Source organism: Symphalangus syndactylus, chromosome 9 (assembly GCF_028878055.3).
Source record: "Symphalangus syndactylus isolate Jambi chromosome 9, NHGRI_mSymSyn1-v2.1_pri, whole genome shotgun sequence".
In the NCBI taxonomy this organism is placed as follows: Eukaryota; Metazoa; Chordata; class Mammalia; order Primates; family Hylobatidae; genus Symphalangus; species Symphalangus syndactylus.
The window spans coordinates 128,791,313-128,814,884 of NC_072431.2; positions in this window are offsets into that span (position 1 = coordinate 128,791,313).

The following is a 23,572-nucleotide window of genomic DNA, read 5'->3' on the forward strand; positions in this document are numbered from 1 at the left end:
TCTGGGCATGGTGGGGCACACCTGTAATCCCAGCTACTCAGGAGGCTGAGGCAGGAGAATCACTTGAACCTGGGAGACGGAGGTTGCAATGAACTGAGATCACACTACTGCACTCCAGCCTGGGTGGCAGAGTGAGACTGTATCTCAAAATAAATAAATAAATAAAAATAAAAATAAATGGAAGAAAAAGAAAAAAAAAGGGCATAGGACTACTATCATTAATTTTCACTCATATCTATCAGTTCCTGTCAATACTCAGCATTTAGAATGACCTATTATTCCCTCTCTCTGGGACAAGTGGACTAATACTCAGCTGTTTGTGTTGCTACTATGGAAGTAACAGGTGTTTATAGTTGTCCATTCTGATTTGTTAAGGCCCATGCTATTTATGTTTTCATTTTTATTTATTTTCGAGACAGAGTCTCACTCTGTTGCCCAGGCAGGAGTGCAGTGGCATAATCTGGGATCACTGCAACCTCCACCTCCTGGGTTCAATGGCTCTCCTGCCTCAGCCTCCCGAGTAGCTGGGATTACAGGCACGTGCCACTATGCGTGGCTAATTTTTGCACTTTTAGTAGAGACGGGGTTTCACCATGTTGGCAAGCCTGGTCTTGAACTCCTGACCTCAAATGATCCACCCCCTCGGCCTCCCAAACTGCTGGGATTAGCAGCGTGAGCTACTGCGCCCGGCCAGCACCCCTGCTATTTAGATTTTGACCTCCTTCCAATCTGCCAGGGTGAACTTTTAAAAATATAAACAACACGACATGCTTTCACTGCTAAAATTTTTCCAATGGCTTTCCAGGTCACTTGGAATAAAGTCTATACCCATTGCTATATCTTAGAAGACCTTCAGGATCCATCCACAACATGCTAAACATGATTCTGATTCATAACCCTTTGCTTTTATTTTTCCTTTTGCCAGGATTGCTTTTCTCCCAGCTGTTTATATGGCTTTCTGCCACACCTAATAGATGTCTTTTCTCAAATTCCACTTTCTCCATGAGGTTTTTCTTGTTCATCTTTTCTAAGATAGTAGCCTCCCCAGGATCATTCTCTCTTTCCCAGATTCCTTCTTTTTCACTTTCTTTGCCAATACTTGACATTATACGCTTATTTATGCATTTGGTTACTGTTTGTCTTTCTTACTAAAATGCAAACTCCATTAGGTCAGGGACTTTCTGTTTGTTTACATCTTAATCCTTAGTGCTCAGAGCACACCCAGCATATGGTGGGTTTTCAATAAATATTCGTTACAATGATGAATATTTAAATCCGTATGTTCAAAAAGATAGTTAACCCATCTAAGTTTCAGTTTTCTCATTAGCAAAATTGGTATAATTATGGCAACATCTACTCCACTAAGATTTAATTATGATCAAGTAATAAAACGAATATGAAAGTACTTGAAAATTGCAAAGAACAATTGTCGTTTTCTGAGAAAATAAAAATCTTTTGAAGGCAAACCTTTACTAACTACATTGGGTTTTCTACTTTTTCTTATTATTATAATCTGAGAAGATTTTCTTCTTTCTCAGTATCAAGAAGTGGTAGAATATTATAATTTAATTAATGCTAGATCATAAAATAAGTACAGCACTGATAATTCATACATATTCTCATGAAAGCTACATCATCAATCACAGAAAGGAAAATTAATAAAGTAATCATAGACACCTTTACAAGGCTTTAAATAACTGTAAAGTTAGAAACGTTGCAGTATAGCCTAGTAGAACCAGCTAAATAAACTTTAATAAGAAAGTATTTTTCATTAATTTTTCAACTAGCCCCATTATGTAACTATTACTTCTGAAAACTGTGGTACCTATAGTTCTCTGTAAATAGGAGGTTTATGCCAAAAGAATAAAAATTAAAATTAAAATGTCAGTCTATAGTGTAACTGCTAAGTTTCATCACTGTGAGTCTAACCCTTACGAAATTATTCATTTTGTGAATCAATTCCTCTAATAAACAATGAACTATTTATTAATAAAACATATAATAGCTATTCTGGCATAGAAACTTTAAAGTTGTTTCTTAAAGTGTTTTAAATACTGTATCTCAGGGAATAAATAAAATGATAGAGATCTAGCCATCTTGGGGATAAAGGCTCCACCTACCTCTCATGTAGAAGTTAAGCCAATTTGCTGGCTTAAATAACTTAGACTCAATGTAACTTCTTGGCAGAGCACATATTCCCTAAATTAATGTATCTTCATATTTGTCTTCTATTTAAATTCATATTTGGGTCCAAAAAGTAAAGCTTTTAAAATAACTCATATATTTCTAGTTCACTATATAATAGAAACATAAAAAAGAAGATAATCTTTTCAAAGATAAAAATTATTTTCTAGCCTTAAACTCATTTATGTTATTTACTTTCATGTAAAATAGCTATTATTCAAAATACTTAGATATAACATCACATAATTTGTGGCACCTATAAAACCCAACAGACTTTTTCCTGGAACAATAAACATTAATTATTTTAAATTTAAGTACATCGAATGTTGCAATGACAATAAAAGATGAACTACGTTTCTGATATTGCCAATTATTTAGAATGACAACTAATGCAATACCAATAAAAATTTTTCTTTATCAATTTAAAGCAGTGTCCGGAATTGGTGGGGTTTTGGTCTCCCTGACTTCAAGAATGAAGCCGCGGACCCTCGCAGTGATGTTACAGTTCTTAAAGATGGTGTGTCCGGAGTTTGTTCCTTCTGATGTTTGGAGGTGTCGGAAGTTTCTTCCTTCTGGTGGGTGCATGGTCTCGCTGGCTTCCTGAAGCCGCAGACCTTCACAGTCAGTGTTAGCCCTTAAAGGCAGCGCACCCGAGTTGTTTGTTCCTCTCACTGGGTTCGTGGTCTTTGGCTGGCTTCAGGAGTGAAGCTACAGACCTTCATGGTAAGTGTTAGAACTCTTAAAAGTGGCACAGACCCCCACTGAGGAACAGCAAGATTTATTGCACCAAGCACAAAAGAAGAAAATCACGGGAACAGGACAGGAGGACGTTGTCGCTGCTGGGGCAGGTGTCCTGCTTTTATTCCCTTATCTGGCCCCACCCACATTCTGCTGATTGGTGCATTTTACAAAGGGCCGATTGGTCCATTTTACAGAGAGCTGATTGGTCCGTTTTGACAGAGTGCTGATTGGTGGGTTTACAAACGTTTAGGAAGACACCCAAGTTCTCCAAGTCCACACCCGATTAGCTAGACACAGAGTGCTGATTGGTGCATTTACAAATCTTTAGCTAGACAGAGAGTGCTGATTGGTGCACTTACAATCCTTTAGCTAGACAGAAAAGTTCTCCAAGTCCTGACCCGACCCAGAAGTCCAGCCAGCTTCATCTCTCACTGGCACTGGGCAAAGGACTTGCGGGGCACTCTAGCAGCCCAGAGGGAGCTCCTCCCAGACAATCAAGAGGAAAAGAGGGGAAGCGAGAAAGAGACGCAGACCTGCTATGGTGGCCAAGGATCCCGCGAAGAGGGAAGGGCAGTCCACTCACTGGATTCAGCCTCCCATCAAGCCCAGCAGGCGCTGGCCAGCCGCGCCAAATGCGGGGCTTGTGGAACCCCTGCCAGCCCGCGAGCGCCACGCAGGTGCCTCTCCCTTCACACTTCCCCAAGAGCAAAGGGAGCGGGCTCCGGCCTTGGCCAGCCCCAGAGAGGGGCCCTCATAGCGTAGGGCGGGCTGAAGGGCTCCTAGAACACAGCCAGAGCAGACGCTGAGGCGGAGGATGCACCAAGAGCGAGCGAGGGCTGCTAGCACTTGTCAACTCTCAAACCCATCAATATGGTAATTGATATAATTTCAAAATATGGCTATGTATTGAATGTATTTTCAATTAATTGATTTACACTTTAAGCTATGATTTCCACCTAATAATTAGGAAGAATGTCAACCCTTTAGAAAAGAGAAAATGAAAATATATTTATATAATTTCAAAGGAGAATTACCAAATTTGAGTTTATTTCCTTTCTGTAAGCAGCACTCCAGTGACACCATGAGAGGGAAAAATATCCATTTTCAAACCTACTGAGAAGTTTCAGTGGCCATGCTCAAGTGTTTCATACTAGATCTTAGATTACAAACTTTTCTGCACAAATAGCAATGTAATAATAGCATAATTATATATGTAAGGAAAAATTGAAAATAAGTATTAATACTTACATGTTAATATGCTTATAGTTAAGCATGATGGTTTTAGGGACAGGTAAAGAAAAGATACATTATAAGCATATACTGGTGCTCACAGCTCTCAGAGCCAATGAGTTACTTGTTTTATATCCGTAAACTAATAAACTTCAGTAATTTATTGTCTATTTCTTCTTACATAGGGCCTCAGATGGAATTTTGTTATATCTAATTTTCCTCATTAATTGATAATATTATAGGAAAATCCCATGACTTTTGGCAGTAAATGGTAAAGATGCAAAACTGTGGGTTATTGATCTAGAATATGAGCATTCTAAGTCTGATATGTCAGATGAAATGCAGGCTGTTTTAAAATTGTAAAATGGATGGCATTTTGGGGTAAAGTGGAAAATACATCTGTTACAAAGGGTCTGACTCCAGTTTTTATGTTTGTCGCTAACAGCTTTTAAACCTACCCTTTTCACTTCCCCTTATACCCCACATCTGGCAAAACTGATACAAACTTAACAGCTGCTCTCTCAGTTGGCACGGGAGAGAAGTTTAAACCATGTGCAAAAATGGCCACACCCCTAATCACAACGGAAAACCCCAGGCCAATCCCTTTTCCTTGCTCTCTCCAGTCATTTTCAGACCTACTTGGAATCATCCTGCTCTCCCCCAGAAAATCTCATTATGTGATAAAATGCTTCATACCCTCTTGATGTATGTGTGCTATCACCAGGCTTGCCATCCAAACCAAATTGTTGGTAAGGATCCATCTTACTCCTTCATGTCACGCGCGTCTGTGTGAAGAGACCACCAAACAGGCTTTGTGTGAGCAATAAAGCTTTTTCATCACCTGGGTGCATGCGGGCTAAGTCTGAAAAGAGAGTCAGCAAAGAGAGTTAGGGGTGGGGCAGTTTTATAGGATTTGGGTAGGTAGTGGAAAATTGCAGTCAAAGGGGGTGTTCTGTTGCAGGCAGGGTCAGGGTTCACAAGGTGCTCAGTCGGGGAGCTTCTGAGCCAGGAGAAGGAATTTCACAAGGTAACGTCATCAGTTAAGGCAGGAACCGGCCATTTTCACTTCTTTTGTCATTCTTCAGTTGCTTCAGGCCATCTGGATGCATACCTCCAGGCTTGGGCTCAGAGGCCTGACACTTTAGAGTGGCTTCAGAATTCTCCCTTGTCTTTTTGGAAGGGTTTCTTCATCTGGATGTTCTCTTTCTTGCTTTCTTTAGGTGACTAATTCTAAACACCCAGGATTTCTCTCAGTGGTGCATCTTACACAGATATACCCCAAGATTGATCTCAAGCAACAGTCACATATGTGACTCCAGTTTTGCTGTTTGTTTTGTTTTGAGACAGGGTCTCACTCCCTCACCCAGACTTGAGTGTAGTGGAGCGATTTCGGCTAACTGCAACCTCTGCCTCCCAGGTTCAAGCAATTCTCCTGCCTCAGCCTCCTGAGTAGCTGGGATTACAGGTGCGCACCACTGCTGCCTGGCTAATTTTTGTATTTTTAATAGACTACGGGTTTCACCATATTGGCCAGGTTGGTCTCGAACTCCTGACCTCAAATGAGCCACCCACCTTGGCCTCCTAAAGTGCTGGGATTACAGGCGTGAGCCACCGCGCCTGGCTGTGACTCCAGTTTAATGACAGTAGATATGCTCTGGTGCAGAATTTAAAGTTTCCTAATCATTTGTGAATATGTAGATACAAAAGGTATGTTTATCTTAAAATGTAAGTATTTATGTATTAAAGTACACAATTTTTAAGTCTGACCACTTATGTATAGCTCCACCAACAATTTCAGAACTACTTTCTGTGTAGATTACTCAGTGCTTTCCTTGTGTCTCCTAAAGGCAGTCATTTCCACCAGGATTTGGTATGTCTCATAGGATACTCAAGGTGGAAATATATGCACTTTGAAATTAGAAAAGAATTTTAAAAAATAGCTAATAGAAAGAAAAGAATTGGTAAATGTTGGTGGCTCATGCATGTAATCCCAGCGCTTCAGGAGGCCGAGGCGGGTGAATCATTTGAGGTTAGGAGTTCGAGACCAGCCTGGCCAACCCAGTGTCTACTAAAAATACAAAAATTAGCCAGGCGGTAGTGGTGTGCACCTGTAATCCCAGCTACTCAGGAGGCTGAGGCAGGAGAATTGCTTGAACCTGGGAGGCAGAGATTGCAGTTAGCCGAATTTCAGAGACACAAGTATTTGGGCATGTCATCTTTTTGAGTTTGTTCACGTAATCAATGACGTATCTATGCAACCAACGTATAGAATATTCCTTCCCAAAAATCATTGGCAAATTTATAACAAAGCAATGTTTTCTCTCAAAGAAAATGTTAAAAAGTCATGAAATAATAATTAACACAGTTAATTATAGAAGTATTTAATTAAGACATCTTCTTTTGATTTTAAGTTACTCTAGTGAAGAAAGCAGGTAGCATACCAGTAATAGTGTATAAATTGTAATTGTTAATGATGATTCTGATGCAATTGTTCTTGTGGAAAGCTAGGACAGCATTGAACATGGACTTTGAAGACATGCAGACCCGAACTACAATCTTCATTGACTAGGTGTGACACAGCAAACAAGCTACTATTCCTCTCTTGTTTTTCTCACCTGCAAAATGGAATAATAACATTGAATTCCCATGGCCGTTGAAAGGATTACTGTACTTGACACAGAGCCCATAATAATAGCTATTGTTTCTATATTCACCCATATTTTGCTCAGTGGAAATCACTTATTTGCATTTTTGTCTCCATTACTACATTGAAAGCTCCTTGTGGATAAGCATTATGTCTTTTCATCACTATATTCCTAGCAAAAATCATTCCAAGAATATCTTGGGCCATCCATAAATGTAAGAGGCCTTAATTATTTATAATGTTGGTGATGTCAAACCAATCATACTCTTACTGTTTTGACTACCTGCAGTATTGTTGCTGCAATTTTCCTACAATTGTGTATCAGATTTACTAGGAAGCTTTATTTTTACTTCACATTCTGTTATCTACCTCATTACTGTAAAATATGTACAACAGTAACTGTAGTAATTTCTTTGTGGTATAAATAACCAATAGAAAAAAAAAGTGAGTCTGTTGTTTTACATAACAATGGACCATCAACTAAAAAGTCAGATGGTCAAGATACTCTCTAAATTACTGTAAGTGAAATACAAATTAACAACTTAAACATTAACATTTGCGTTGTAAACTACATTATTAGGCCAACTCGTTTTATACGTGAAAAGCTTTAATGTAAAGTTTATGAATGTTGCCTACATAGCAGTATTTTTGGAACAGTGTTACTTAAAGCCAGTTTTTGAAGAGTAATTTGGGTAGTAGTTCAAATAAAATTGTAGAAAACATTGGCTTTCCAAGATCATCTGCCCTCATTTTAATCCGAGGTAAATTATTTAAACATTTTAAAGTGGTGCTTGATAAAATGGCTCCAACAGATTAAAAAGTTAAAATATCATAAATATTTATGAAGTACCTATGTCATGCCATAGACTAAGTATAAGGTATAGTCCTGGCCCTGAAAAAATGCACAAACACATACATAGTTGTCTACAATGTTAGAAATGGATTAATAGAGCTGTGCATTAAGTACTCCAGCATGTGAAAACAGAGGTTCAGAACATTAATCCTGCCGTTTGAAAGGAAGAATCAAAGAAGTCATAAGGGGTTTATGCTTGAAATTCATCTTGAAAGATAAATAGAGGTTTGAAAATAAGAACAAATTAGAAATAAAAGAGTATATGCAGCTTTTGGCAATATGAGAAAGAATGTTTTGCTTGGGGAGAATGACAAGTAGTGCATTATGCCTGGAGCATAAAAAAGTGCCAGAGAAGAGAGGTGTGAGATGAGAACAGAAAAGTAGACTGGGATCTCATCATGAAGCACCTTTGTATTTCAAGCTAGAAAGCTTGAATCTTAAACTATAAATTGAACTATAAACTATAAATTGAAACCATAGTATTGAGAATTTTAAGAACAGGATGGATAAAAGCAAATTCACATTTTAGGATATTCTCTGGTTACCGTATGGAGAACGGGTTGCAGTATGGGAAACTGGTAGGCAGAAAGTAATAAAGTGAAGTAATAGTGTAGGGAAAAGATGAGATCTGAAACTATGGTAGTAGCAGTTGGGTTGGATATGAGAAAACAGATATGAAAGACATTTAGAACCAGAATTTGTAAGATTTGGTGATAGGCTATGAAAGATAAAAGCTGGTGAAGAAGAGCAGAGATAATCTCGTTTATAGCTTAGGCTAGATGGTACATGTAACATTCTTTAATGCTATTATGTTATAGTATCTACGGTCTTCCAAGAACATGGAGGCTGTCATTTGTGGGAAGGTGTGGCCACATGACTTACTTTAGCTAATGACATTCAGGAATTGACATGTCTACTTCCAAGTGGAAAATTTCAAAACCAGAGTTTGACTGTCCACACTCTCTCTTTCCCTTTGCCACATAGTGCCTAATAATGTAATAGTGGCTGCTCCCATAGCCTGGGTACTTGAATATAAACTATACAAAGCAAAATCCCCAGCCATAGCACCCCAGCCATGCTATCTTTTGAATAACGTACTTATGTCTGGAATGTTTTATCACTTAAGGAAACTTCAGTTAGATTTTCATTTTTTATGTTTCGTAAAAAAAGTAAAGTGCTCTACTCTATACAAAATTTTAATTCCTTCACTTTTCCCCTCATTCACAAATCAGTTTTATAGTTCTTATTCTCTTATTAAACCACTGAATTTTTGTTTGTTTTGAGATTTTTTTTGTTGTTATTGTTTTCTACTATAAACTTATCTTGATAATACTAAAGTGATGATGGAATAAAATTTAATTAAAAATAGAATTTGTGGGTTAGATGATGAGGTTAGGAATAGACTTGAAAGATTAAATGTAGGTGATTACATTGGCAGTTGTCAGATTTATGGAGTTAGTTTCTCAAAATTGAAGTGTACGTAGGTGGTGTAAGTGGGTGTTAACTGAAGTCATGGAAGTAGATGTAATTTTACTACTTTTCATTATGAAAAAATAAAGAGTAGTGGAAAAGACTGTTGAGGGCAGAACCTTGAAATACACCAACACTTACTGTGAATTTAGACTTTACCTTGAAGGAAATCGTTTGTCATCAAATGATTTAAATAGAAAAATGACATGATCAGAGCTCTGTGATTGAAAAGCCACTCTGTACCTGAGATAATTGACTAAGAATAAGAATAAACTGGTCATTAATAAATCTCTGCATTCTTTGGTTTAAGTACATATTTATCCAGAAATTGTATCTTTGAATATACATGTTGCTCTTGAACATGTTCTCCTTTGGCTACTCTAAAATTATGCAATAAGCAAACAGTCAGTGTTTGCTACTATAGTAGCAAACTGTAGTTCCTACTATATATCTGATATAATTCATGGTTTCATGACTCCTGAATAGACCCAGAGGAGAAGCATGGAAAAAACAACTCTAAGAGCTACATGTAATTGAAACTAGCATGGGTGTTCTACAGAATACCTCAGAATACATCATCTTATCCTCAGCAATAGCATAGTGCTAAACACATAAAGGACATAAAGGAGAATAAGTTGCAATTGCTAACCTCAAAATAATTACAATCAAGAGAGGGGCTGGGACAAAATTGCTGTGAAGATATTTAGTTTTTTAAAAAAATATCTTATTCAAGACTGGTAGGTAATGCCAAAAGGCCACATGGTGCTATCTTTTGAATAATATACTTACGTCTGGACTGTTTTATCGCTTAAGGAAACTTCAATTAGATTTCCATTTTTTATGTTTCATAAAAAAAGTAAAGTGTTCTACTGTATACAAAATTTTAATTTCTTCACCTTTCCCCTCATTCACAAATCAGTTTTATAGTTCTTACTCTCTTGTTAAACTATGTCTAGATGCTAAATTCCAGTAAGAATATATTATCTGCAATGTTTTACTACTTAGCAGTGAAAAATACTAGCAATGGCCAAAGATTCTATTTTGCATTACCCACATAATACAGTAAATTATTTGAGTCTAGGTCAGAAAATACTTTTCATACTTGAGTCATCCAGTTAATAATGAAAAGATTAAGCATATATTTTGAAAGTCAAAAATAATACTATATCAATTGACCTATCACAGCCTGCTGACTCATGGAAGAGTTAGAGGAAATAAACTGTCTATTATTTGGATGCATAGACACAACAGACAACAAAAAGAAAGGCCAGATAATATCTCACAAATGGCATAGGAAGGATTTTAACACTAGGGAAGGCTGGTTCTTTAAAATAAATGGGTGATTGCAGAAAGCTCCAGATAGACTGTTGACCTTGTCTCAGTAAATACAGAAGGGGAAAAAAAGAAAAAAGAAACACAAACTATATAGAATGACCTCAAGTTGAATAAAACAGGAAATCCTCTTATCTGAAATTGCCCTGTAATTTCTATTTGAGTGGAGCAAAAGAAAGATATCTATTTCATACTTTATTTTTTCTTTCCAATTTATAACAACCTAATTTCATTTTAAATTAATGCAAAAGCTACAGTAATATTTTTCCTATTATACCCCAGTACACTGTATGGCTGCCTGTTCTATCTTGTAAACAGGTTATGGGTCTGTCACATAAAATGTTATTTTTACTGTAGTTTCTTCTTCTATGTAGTTATAATATAGTTTTTAGAATAACCTACAAATAGTAGCAGTTTTCTGTCCATTAAAACTCTGTGATTATCATTAATTTTATTCTAAATTTTTTTTTGAATCTATTATTTGGCCTGCATATGTATTTGAATCAGAATATAAAACAGATACCTTATGAAAAACAGAAAGAAATTGAAATAAATATAATGAGTCTGAACGTGTATTAATGCAATATATGATATTACTACATAGCAACTACTTTTTTCAGTTAAACCCTAAATTAAAAAAAATTAAATATATTACAGCTGTATCTTTTGCAAGTGGTGTGGCTAATTTTTCTCTAAGCTTCATTATCTGATAAGTCCTAATAATAACAAAATTGAATAAGTAGAAATAATTTATCATCATCAAGCAAGACATTTTGATTGTAACCCAAGAAGTATACTGTCATGAACTAGATGCTAAGAAGCAGATATTTTCATGTAACACTATTGTTATATCAACAAATACATTAAACTTCTTATTGTCTAACCTGGAAATTCTTAAAGGCTGATTAATTTTCAATGACAACATTAAACATATGTCTCTGAAAGGAATGTCTTAAATATAAGAGAATAAAACAATAAAATTTGCTAATCATAAATTAATATTTTTATTTCAAAAAGCCTGAAATACAAATGTAAGATACAGCATAACTATCTAATGACAAAGATGTTTAAAAATTCAAGATCTGTTCTATTGATATGGTTTGGCTGTGTCCCCACCCAAATCTCACCTTGAATTGTAAGAATCCCCATGTGTCAAGCAGGGGGCCAGGTGGAGATAACTGAATAATGGGAGCAGTTTCCCCCATACTAGTCTTATGACAGTGAATAAGGCTCATGAGAGCTGATGTTTTTTTTTTTATTTTTTATTATACTTTAAGTTCTAGGGTACATGTGCACAACATGCAGGTTTGTTACATAAGTATACATCTGCCATGTTGGTTTGCTGCACCCATTAACTCATCATTTACATTAGGTTTTTCTCCTAATGCTATCCCTCCCCCAGCCCCCACCCCCTGACAGGCCTTGGTGTGTGATGTTCCCTGCCTTGTGTCCAAGTGTTCTCATTGTTAAGTTCCCACCTATGAGTGAGAACACGCAATGTTTGATTTTCTGTCCTTGTGATAGTTTGCTGAGAATGATGGTTTCCAGCTTCATCTATGTCCCTCAAAGCACATGAACTCATCCTTTTTTGTGGTTGCGTAGTATTCCACGGTGTATATGTGCCACAATTTCTTAATCCAGTCTATCATTAACATTTTGGTTGGTTCCAAGTCTTTGCTATTGTGAATAGTGCCACAATAAACATATGTGTGCATGTGTCTTTAAAGTAGAATGATTTATAATCCTTTGGGTATATACCCAGTAATGGGATCGCTGGTTCTAGATCCTTGAGGAATTGCCACACTGCCTTCCACAATGGTTGACCTAATTTACACTCCCACCAACAGTGTAAAAGCATTCCTATTTCTCCACATCCTCTCCAGCATCTGTTGTTTCCTGACTTTTTAATGATGGCCATTCTAACTGGTGTGAGATGGTATCTCATTGTGGTTTTGATTTGCATTTCTCTGATGACCAGTGATGATGAGCATTTTTTCGTGTGTCTGTTGGCTGCATAAACATCTTCTTTTGAGAAGTGTCTGTTCATATCCTTTGCCCACTTTTTGATGACATTGTTTGTTTTTCTTCTTGTAAATTTGTTTAAGTTATTTGTAGATTCTGGATATTAGCCCTTTGTCAGATGGGTAGATTGCAAAAATTGTCTCCCATTCTGTAGGTTGCCTGTTCATTCTGATGGTAGTTTCTTTTGCCATGCAGAAGCTCTTTAGTTAATTAGATCCCATTTGTCTATTTTGACTTTTGTTGCCATTGCTTTTGGTGTTTTAGTCATGAAGTCATTGCTCACGCCTATGTCCTGAATGGTATTGCCTAGGTTTTTTTCTAGGGTTTTTATGGTTTTAGGTCTAACATTTAAGTCTTTTATCCATCTTGAACTAATTTTTGTATAAGGTGTAAGGAAGGGATCCAGTTTCAGCTTTCTACATATGGCTAGCCAGTTTTCCCAGCACCATTTATTAAATAGGGAATCCTTTTCCCATTTCTTGTATTTATCAGGTTTGTCAAATATCAGATGGTTGTAGATGTGTGGTGTTATTTCTGAGGCCTCTGTTCTGTTCCATTGGTCTATGTATCTGTTTTGGTACCAGTACCATGCTGTTTTTGTTACTGTAGCCTTGTACTATAGTTTGAAATCAGGTAGCACGATGCCTCCAGCTTTGTTCTTTTTGCTTAGAATTGTCTTGGCAATATGGGCTCTTTTTGGTTCCATATGAACTTTAAAGTAGTTTTTTCCAATTCTGTGAAGAAAGTCATTGGTAGCTTGATGGAGATGGCATTGAATCTATAAATTACCTTGGGCAGTATGGCCATTTTCACAAAATTGATTCTTCCTATATAATAGCATGGAATGTTCTTCCATTTGTTTATGTCCTCTTTTATTTCGTTGAGCAGTGGTTTGTAGTTCTCTTTGAAGATGTCCCCCACTTCCCTTGTAAATTGGATTCCTAGGTATTTTATTCTCTTTGTAGCAGTTGTGAATAGGAGTTCACTCACGATTTGGCTCTCTGTTTGTCTGTTATTGGTGTATAGGAATGCTTGTGATTTTTGCACATTGAGATTTTGCTGAAGTTGCTTATCAGCTTGAGGAGATTTGGGGCTGAGACGATGGGGTTTTCTAGATATACAATCATGTCATCTGCAAACAGGGACAATTTGACTTCCTCTTTTCTTAAGTGAATACTCTTTATTTCTTTCTCTTGCCTGACTGCCCTGGCCAGAACTTCCAGAACCAATGACAAAAACCACATGATTATCCCAATAGATGCAGAAAAGGCCTTTGATAAAATTCAACAGCCCTTCACGCTAAAAACTCTCAATAAACTATGTATTGATGGAACATATCTCAAAATAATAAGAGCTGTTTATGACAAGCCCACAGCCAATGTCATACTGAATGGGCAAAAACTGGAAGCATTCCCTTTGAAAACTGGCACAAGGATGCCCTTTCTCACCACTCCTGATCTGATGGTTTTATAAACGGGAATTCTGCAGCAGAAGCTGTCTTTTGCCTGCCATGATGTAAGACGTGCCTTTGCTCCTCCTTTGTCTTCCACCACGATGGTGAGGCCTCCCCAACCATGTGTAATTGTGAGTCCATTAAACCTCTTTTTCTTTATAAATTACCTAGTCTTGGGTATCTATTTATTAGCAGCATGAGAACAGACTGATTGGTACTGGTAGAGTGGGATGCTACAGTAAAGATACCTGAAAATGTGGAAGCAACTTTGCAACTGGGTAACAGGCAGAGGTTGGAACAGTTAGGAGGACTCAGAAGAAGACAAGAAGATGTGGAAAAGTTTGGGACTTCCTGGAGACTTGTTGAATGGCTTTGACGAAAATGATGATAGTGATATGGGCAATACAATCAAGGCTGAGATGGTCTCAGATGGAGATGAGTAACTTGTCGGGACCTGGAGCAAAGATGACTCTTGCTATATTTTAGCGAAGAGACTGTTGGCATTTTGCCCCTGCCTTACAGATTTGTGAAACTTTGAACTTGAGAAAGATGATTTAGGGCATCTGCCAGAAGAAATTTCTAAGTAGCAAAGTGTTCAAGAGGTGACTAGGGTGCTATTAAAAGCATTTCATTTTATGTATTCACAAAGATATGGTTTTGAATTGGAACTTATGTTAAAAAGGAAAGCAGAGCATAGAAGTTTGAAAAATTTGCAGCCTGATGATGTGAAAGAAAAACCCATTGTCTGTGGAAAATTTCAAGCAGGCTGCAGAAATTTGCATGAGTAACAAGGATCCAAATGTTAATCCCCAAGACAGTGGGGAAAATTTCTCCAGGGCATGTTGGAGATCTTCATGCCAACCCCTTCCATAGGAGGAAAAAAATGGTTTTGTGGATCAGTCCAAGGGATCAGTAGGTCAGGCCCTGCTCTTTGCATCCTAGGAACTTGGTGACCTGCGTCCCAGCCTCTCCAGCCATAGCTAAAAAGGGACCAAGGTACAGCTCCTGCCATGGCTTCAGGGGTGTAAGCCTCAAGCCTTTGCAGCTTCCATGTGATATTGAGCCTTCTGGTGCACTGAAGTCAAGAATAGAGGTTTGGGAACCTCTGCCTAGATTTCAGAGGCTTTATGGAAATCCCTGGATATCTAAGCAGAAATTTGCTGCAGGGGTGGGACCCTCATGGAGAACTTCTGCTAGGGCAGTGCAGAAGGAAAATGTGGGGTTGGAGCCCACACAAAGAGTCCCCAATGAGGCACTGCCTAGTGGAGCTGTGAGAAGAGGGCCATTGTCCTCCAGACCCCAGAACAGTAGATCCACCAACAGCTTATACTGTGCACCTAAAAAAGCTGCAGACAATCAGTGCCAGCTCATGAAAGCAACCAGAAGAGGGGGGCTATCCCCTGAAAAGACACAGGGGCAGAGCTGCCTGTGGCCATGGGAGCCCACTTCTTGCATCAGTGTAACCTGGATTTGCGACACAGAGTGAAAAGAGATCATTTTGGAGCTTTAAGATTTGGCTACCCCACTTGATTTCAGACTTGCATGCGGTCTGTAGCCCCTTTGTTTTGGCCAATTTCTCCTATTTGAAAAGAGTGTATCTACCCAATGACTGGATTTCCATTCTATCTAGGAAGTAACTAACTTGCTTTTTATTGTACAAGCTCATAGGTGAAAGGGACTTGCCTTGTCTCAGATCAAACTTTGGACTGTGGACTTCTGAGTTAATGCTGAAATGAGTTAAGACTTTGGGGGACTGTTGGGAAGGCATGATTGGTTTTGAAATGTAAGAACACGAGATTTGAGAGGGGCCAGGGACACAATTATATGATTTGGCTGTGTCTCCACCCAAATCTCACCTTGAATTGTAATAATGCCCACAAGTCAAGGGCAGGGCCCGGTGAAGGTAATTGAATCATGGGGTAGTTTCCCCCATACTGTTCTTATGGTAGTGAATAAGGCTCATGAGATCTGATGGTTTTATAAATGGGAGTTCCCCTGCACAAGCTCTCTCTTGCCTGTCATCCTGCAAAATTTGCCTTTGTTCCTCCTTTGCCTTCTGTCATGATTGTGAGGCCTCCCCAGCCATGTGGAACTGTGAGTCCATTAAACCTTTTTTTCTTTATAAATTACCCAGTCTCAGGTATGTCTTTATTGGCAGCGTGAGAACAGACTAATACACCTATTTACTTAATTAATTTTCAATTACAATAGTTACAGAAATATTCAACATTATTTTAGCCAACTCAATGCTTTGAAAATCCTATAATGAACTTACATTTTAAGACAGTTCTGTTCACTTTTGCCTTGAAAAGCACTTTATTTTCAACTCCAACTCAAAACTATTAGAAGAAAGGCCAGTAATTTTCCTATGCCTCTATTTATTATACTGCCACCTGTGTTTCTGTTTGCTCTTTTCAGATCTCTGAGGCTTCCTAATACTAACGAAACATGCACAGATATATATGAGCTTCCAGTTATTCAAACACTTTTGAATTCTTGTTTCTTCTGTAAACCTTAACAAAAATCCTTGAGCAAATGCTTTTGACACTCTTCCAAACATGAGGTGTTTCTCTTTCAGCATGATCATCAGATTTCGAATCACTGGTTTAAATCTCTATTTTCACTGTAGGCTGAAAAAGGACAGAGACCACATCTCTGTTATTCCCAGATATGTCTGCGATACCTAGATCATGCCTATCTCATAGTAGATGCACACTAAGTTAAACAAGTGGTGATGATAACTCATACAGTTAGAGTTTACCAAATGTGGAATTGACTAGTAAATGTGGGATTTTATAATTTTGTGAATTTCACCGTCAGCTAAGTAATTATCATTTTTCATTAGATTGCTAATGCAAAAAGCAAAAACATAAAATGAATTATCTCTAATCCAAATATTTCTTCTTTACAGAACGACTGACTGAGATTCTAATTTTTTTACAATGAAAAACTTAATGAGCGCTGACAAAAACAGTGCAAAGAGAAAAATGAGTCTCCTTGGATATTTCCATTCTCTGCCCAATGTTTGGTTTCCTTCCTCAATTTTTGCAGGTTCAGTAGCTTATTCTTTTGGAAGTCTTGGCTGTAGTTATTTGATATTATTTATGTTCACTTTCATTATTCATTAAGATATTTAGACTGCATAATATGAGCTTCAGAAATTTCTGCTTTTTTTTTTTTCTTTTTTTGAGACGGAGTCTTGCTCTGTCACCCAGGCTGGAGTGCAAAGGTACAATCTCGGCTTACTGCAACCTCTGCCTCCTGGGTTCAAGCGATTCTCCTGCCTCAGTCTCCCGAGTAGCTGGGATTACAGGCACCTGCCACCATGCCTGGCTAATTTTTGTATTTTTTAGTAGAGACGGGGTTTCACCATGCTGTTCAGGCTGGTGTTGAACTCCTGACCTCAGGTGATCCACCCACCTCGGCCTCCCAAAGTGCTGGGATTACAGGTGTGAGCCACTGCATCTGGCCTATTTTTTAATCCTTCAACTATATAACTTATTTCCAAGTCTGAAAATCAAGAAATAAATTAGTGTAAATGTAATTTGTAAATTAATTATGAAACTCTTCATTGAGCAGGTTCTTTTAAATTTATTTTAAATTGAATTAGTATGTGTTTATAATTAATGAATTCTAATAATACTGGGAAAACTGATGGTCATACACTGAAATGGATGTTGTCTGTAGTGAGTTGTTTTATTCATAAATGCATATGTATGTGTCCTAGTTAACATCCCTTCATAACTTAATATTTATAAACAATCAACAAATAAGTACTTTATTATGTTTTGTCTCTGTGTTCCCAGAACAATTATTTATTTACTTAACTGATATAGTCAGTCTCTTCAAGGGCTTATGTCATATATGAAGGTATTAAAAAACAATTAGTCTTGGAAAAACATAAGAAGTACATTATTTAGCTTGGCTCAACAAGAAGGTTTTGATATATTAAGAGATCCTGGTGCGTGCAGAACCCATTATTATACTTAAATACAGGTTAATATCAAAGTTTTGGTGTGGGGTTGATCTATTAAGTTATTAACTAACAACATCCTGTTTATGTGCATTAAGTTTCTATCATGCATAGAGTATAAACTAATGTTTATAAAAAGTAAATAAACAAGTGAATAAAGTCAGTACTCTAAGAGGTCACACTAATCTCTCAAATGAATGTATGTATTTAGCTCTTTAGCTGATATTTTTATCATTGTTTGCTTCATATTCAGTGTTCCTAACAAGCTACACAGCTTGGGAAATTTAAGGAGAAAGTACTTGAGAGAACCAGTAAGAAGAATAGTTGTAAATGTTTTTGAAAGCAAAGGCCAAAGCTCTAACTAACAGATTCTAGGTCTAAAGAGGTATTTGAATAAATGCAAGATATAGCATATAGCATGTCTGTAATTGTTAGTACACAAAATTATTGTATAACTATTGGCATTAAATCATTACATTTTAAAAATTACCTTGATATATTTTTATGTAAGAGCTCTATTCACATTCAATTTTTCTTCTACAGACTATCAATTATGTCTTCAGCTATCTATAACTTCTAGCTGCTATTAACTTCTTATGCTGGGAATGCAATGTCTAAAATCCATTGTCGTGTGGTAAATTAGAAAGAAAAGTGATGTCTTATTTCAGGAAATTATTGATATTTGCTTTTATATTACTTTTTAGCATGTTTACCCCAATTGTACATGGTATTCTTGTTAGGTTATCCAGATTTTGGAATTGTAAACGGTGTGATAAGCACCTTGGAACATCTCGATAATCTTATAAAAATAAGGACCTTGGTCTGGAAGCCCTAAAATATTTTATGCAAAAGAGGTATTATCAAACGCAATGACAAATAGCTACAGAAAGCCAAGTCTTGCATAAAAACAGACATCATCCATCATTACAATAGAACTACTGAACACCTACCGAGTTCCTGATAATCAGTATTATAACAATTAAGTAACCTCAGTCATTCCAGGGCTTCCTTACATAGACGCTAATTACTAAATATTTGGTTAACTAGAAAATTGAGAAGTTCAATTCATGAATATTTACCAAGTGCCTACTATGTACCCAGCAGTGTGGTGCAGAAATCAAGATAAGAATTAAGCCTGTAACTCACAAGCAAAATGTGTACTCATGATCTAAAAAGCACATGTGTTCTGCCTCTCATTCACTTCTGGGAAATAAAACAGTGTTTAAAACTACTCTAGAAGTCCAGGGTAGTACATTAGGGAAATGTCCTAAATAATGTCTCTGTGGAATCCACTTCTTGCTCTGGATTTTCCTAAGAAGCAAGTAAGTTGGCCCACAAAATTAGACTATGGGAGTTTTCACATGCTTAAGGAAACATCAAAGCTCCGTAGAAAATGTGGATGTTGACAAGAAATTAGGGAACATCTGTTTTATTCCTCTGTAAGTATTTAACAAAAAAAGTGCCAAAAATAAATTTATAAATGTGGCCAGTTAATGGTAGACCAGAACAAGTCCAGGGCTGCAAATGTCCAGTTCAGAGCTCTTTCTGTAAGAAGTGTTCCAACAAGTGTGACTCCATCTTGAGTAAGGGCTAGGAAATCGAGGCTGCGACTTGCTTGGCTGCATTCCCAGAAAGTTAGGTATTCTTAACCTCTAGATGTTTACGGCTAAGGGAACAGATTGATAATGTTTACTAAATATACCTGGACTTGGGAGTGTCAAAATATCCCAATATCTTGAGAACAAAGGCATTCCTAATTTTTCTTTAAAGATAATAATATTGATTCTTGCAAAATGTAGTAATTAAGAAAATCAATCCTTTATCACAAGCCCTTATAGCAAAGCACATCTCCTGTGATCTTTTTCAAATTATATATACACAGGTACTGTACCTAGAATGGACGCTTTCCTCCTCTTACTTTCAGGAACGCCCTACTCTGTCTATGGAGTAGCTGTTCTTTCACCACTTTACTTTCTTAATAAACTTGCTTTTGCTTTGCACTGTGGACTCGTCCTCAATTCTTTCTTGTGCAAGATCCAGACACCTCTCTTGGGGTTTGGATCCAGACCCCTTTCCTGTAACATTTATACCAAAATACATCAGCTGTTTCCCAGTCTCATACCTAAATTAGGCTAACATTGAAAGTAAGATCAAAACAGTTATAAGATGGCATTATGTGGATGCCAATTAGTCAAACATGAATAGGTTCTAGAAGTAGCTCTTAAGCCCCAGAAATACAGTGAGCAAACATTTTGAATATTCCTTGAATTCATTAATGACCCTAGAACTGTTACCTCTCGATGACTATACTATTAAAGAATATACTTACGGCTGTAAAGAATCAAAATTACAGAACAATAGAAATATGGTTTTTAGGATGAGGCAGGCAGATCGCTTGAGCTTAGGAATTTGAGAACAGCCTGGGCAACATGGCAAAAACTCACCTCTACAAAAAATACAAACGACAGCCAGGATGGATGGCGCATACCTTTAGTCCCAGCTACTTGGGAGGCACGCTGTAGTGAGCCAAGATTCACACCACTGCACTCCAACCTGGGTGACACAGTGAGACTGTCTCAAGAAAAAAAGGAAAAAAAAAAGGAAAGAAAAAAAAGAAATATGTTTTTTACAGGACAGACTTTTTGTCAGGCCTCTGAGCCCAAGCTAAGCCATCATAACCCCTGTGACCTGCACGTACACATCCAGATCGCCGGTTCTTGCCTTAACTGATGACATTCCACCACAAAAGAAGTGAAAATGGCCTGTTCCTGCCTTAACTGATGACATTGTCTTGTGAAATTCCTTCTCCTGGCTCATCCTGGCTCAAAAGCTCCCCCACTGAGTACCTTGTGACCCCCACTCCTGCCCACCAGAGAACAACCCCCCTTTTTCCTTTACCTACCCAAATCCTATAAAATGGCCCCACCCCTATCTCCCTTTGCTGACTCTCTTTTCGGACTCAGCCCGCCTGCGCCCAGGTGATTAAAAGCTTTATTGCTCACAGAAAGCCTGTTTGGTGGTCTCTTCACAGGGATGCACATGAAATTTGGTGCTATGACTTGGATCGGGGGACCTCCCTTGGGAGATCAATCCCCTGTCCTGTTCTTTGCTCCATGAGAAAGATCCACCTACGACCTCAGGTCCTCAGACCAACCAGCCCAAGGAACATCTCACCAATTTCAAATCGGGTAAGTGGCCTCTTCTTACTCTCTTCTCCAACCTCTCTCACTGTCCCTCAACCACTTTCTCCTTTCCACTCTTCAATCTCTCTCTTCTCTGAATTTCAATTCCTTTCATTTTCTGCTAGAGACAAAGGAGACACGTTTCATCTGTGGACCCAAAACTCCGGTGCCGGTCACGGACTAGGGAAGGCAGCCTTCCCTTGGTGTTTAATCATTGTGGAGATGCCTCTGATTATTCACCCAGGTTTCAGAGGTGTCAGACCACGCAGGGATGCCTGCATTGGTCCTTCAACCTTAGCGGCAAGTCTCACCTTTCTGGGGAAGGGGCAAGTACCCCAACCCCTTCTCTCCACGTCTCTACCCCTTCTCCACCTTTCTGGGGGGCAAGAAATCCCCAACCCTTGTCCTTCACCCTAAGCAGCAAGTCCCGCTTTTCTAGAGGAGGGGCAAGTACTCCAACCTCGTATCTCTATGCCCAATCCCTTATTTCTGTGCCCCAACCTCTTATATCTCTGCTCCCCAATCCCTTATTTCCATGACCTGACCTCTTATCTCTGTGCCCCAATCCCTTATTTCCATGCCCCGACCTCTTAACTCTGCACCCCATCCCTTATTTCCATGCCCCAACCTCTTATCTCTGTGCCCTAACCCCTTATTTCCGTGCCCCAACCCCTTTCTCGCTTTTCTGGAAGAACCCCTGAACCCCTTCCCTCCATGTCTCTACTCTCTGTTTTCTCTAGGCTTGCTTCCTTCACTATGGGCAACCTTCCACCGTCCATTCCTCCTTCTTCTCCCTTAGCCTGTGTCCTCAAAAACTTAAAACCTCTTCAACTCTCACCTGACCTAAAATCTAAGCATCTTATTTCTTCTGCAATGCCGCTTGACCCCAATACAAACTCGACAGTAGTTCCAAATAGCCAGAAAACAGCACTTTCAATTTTTCCATCCTACAAGATCTAAATAATTCTTGTCGTAAAATGGGCAAATGGTCTGAGGTTCCTGATGTCCAGGCATTCTTTTACACATTGGTCCCTCTCTAGTCTCTGTTCCCAGTGCAACTCATCCCAAATCTTCCTTCTTTCCCTCCCACCTGTCCCCTCAGTCCCAACCCCAAGCGTCACTGAGTCTTTCTAATCTTCCTTTTCTATAGACCCATCTGACCTCTCCCCTCCTCCCCAGGCTGTTCCTCTCCAGGCCGAGCTAGGTCCCAATTCTTCCTCAGCCTCGGCTCCTCCACCCTATAATCCTTTTATCACCTCCCCTCCTCACACCTGGTCCAGCTTACAGTTTCTTTCCATGACTAGCCCTCACCCACCTGCCCAGGAATTTACTCTTAAAAAGGTGGCTGGAGCTAAAGGCATAGTCAAGGTTAATGCTCCTTTTTCTTTATCCCAAATCAGATAGCGTTTAGGCTCTTTTTCATCAAATATAAAAATCCAGCCCAGTTCATGACTCCTTTGGCAGCAACCCTGAGACACTTTACAGCCCTAGACCCTAAAAGGTCAAAAGGCCGTCTTATTCTCAAAATACATTTTATTACCCAATCTGCTCCCAACATTAAACTCCAAAAATTAAATTCCAGCCCTCAAACCCCACAACAGGATTTAATTAACCTCACCTTCAAGGTGTACAATAATAGAAAAAAGTTGCAATTCCTTGCCTCCACTGTGAGACAAACCCCAGCCACATCTCCAGCACACAAGAACTTCCAAATGCCTGAACCGCAGCGGCCAGGCATTCCTCCAGAACCTCCTCCCCCAGGAGCTTGCTACAAGTGCCAGAAATCTGGCCACCAGGCCAAGGAATGCCTGCAGCCCAGGATTCCTCCCAAGTGGTGTCCCATCTGTGTGGGACCCCACTGGAAATCGGACTGTTCAACTCACCTGGCAGCCACTCCCAGAGCCCCTGGAACTCTGGCCCAAGGCTCTCTGACTGCTTCCCAGATCTTCTTGGCTTAGCGGCTGAAGACTGACGCTGCCTGATCACCTTGGAAGCCCTCTAGACCATCACAGACGCCAAGCTTCACGTAACTCTTGCAGTGGAAAGTAAGTCCGTCCCATTCTTAATCAATACGGAGGCTACCCACTCCACATTACCTTATTTTCAAGGGCCTGTTTCCCTTGCCTCCCTGACTGTGGTGGATATTAACAGCCAGGCTTCTAAACCTCTTAAAACTCCCTAGCTCTGGCGGCAACTTAGACAATACTCTTTTAAACACTCCTTTTAGTTATTTCCACCTGCCCAGTTCCCTTATTAGGCCAAGATACTTTAAATTATCTGGTTCCCTGACTATTCCTGGACTACAGCCACATCTCATTGCCTCCCTTCTCCCCAATCCAAAGCCTCCTTCGCGTCTTCCTCTCATATCCCCCCGCCTTAACCCACAAGTATGGCACATCTCTACTCCTTCCCTGGCAACTGATCACATGCCCATTACCATCCCATTAAAACCTAATCACCCTTACCTCACTCAACGCCAATATCCCAT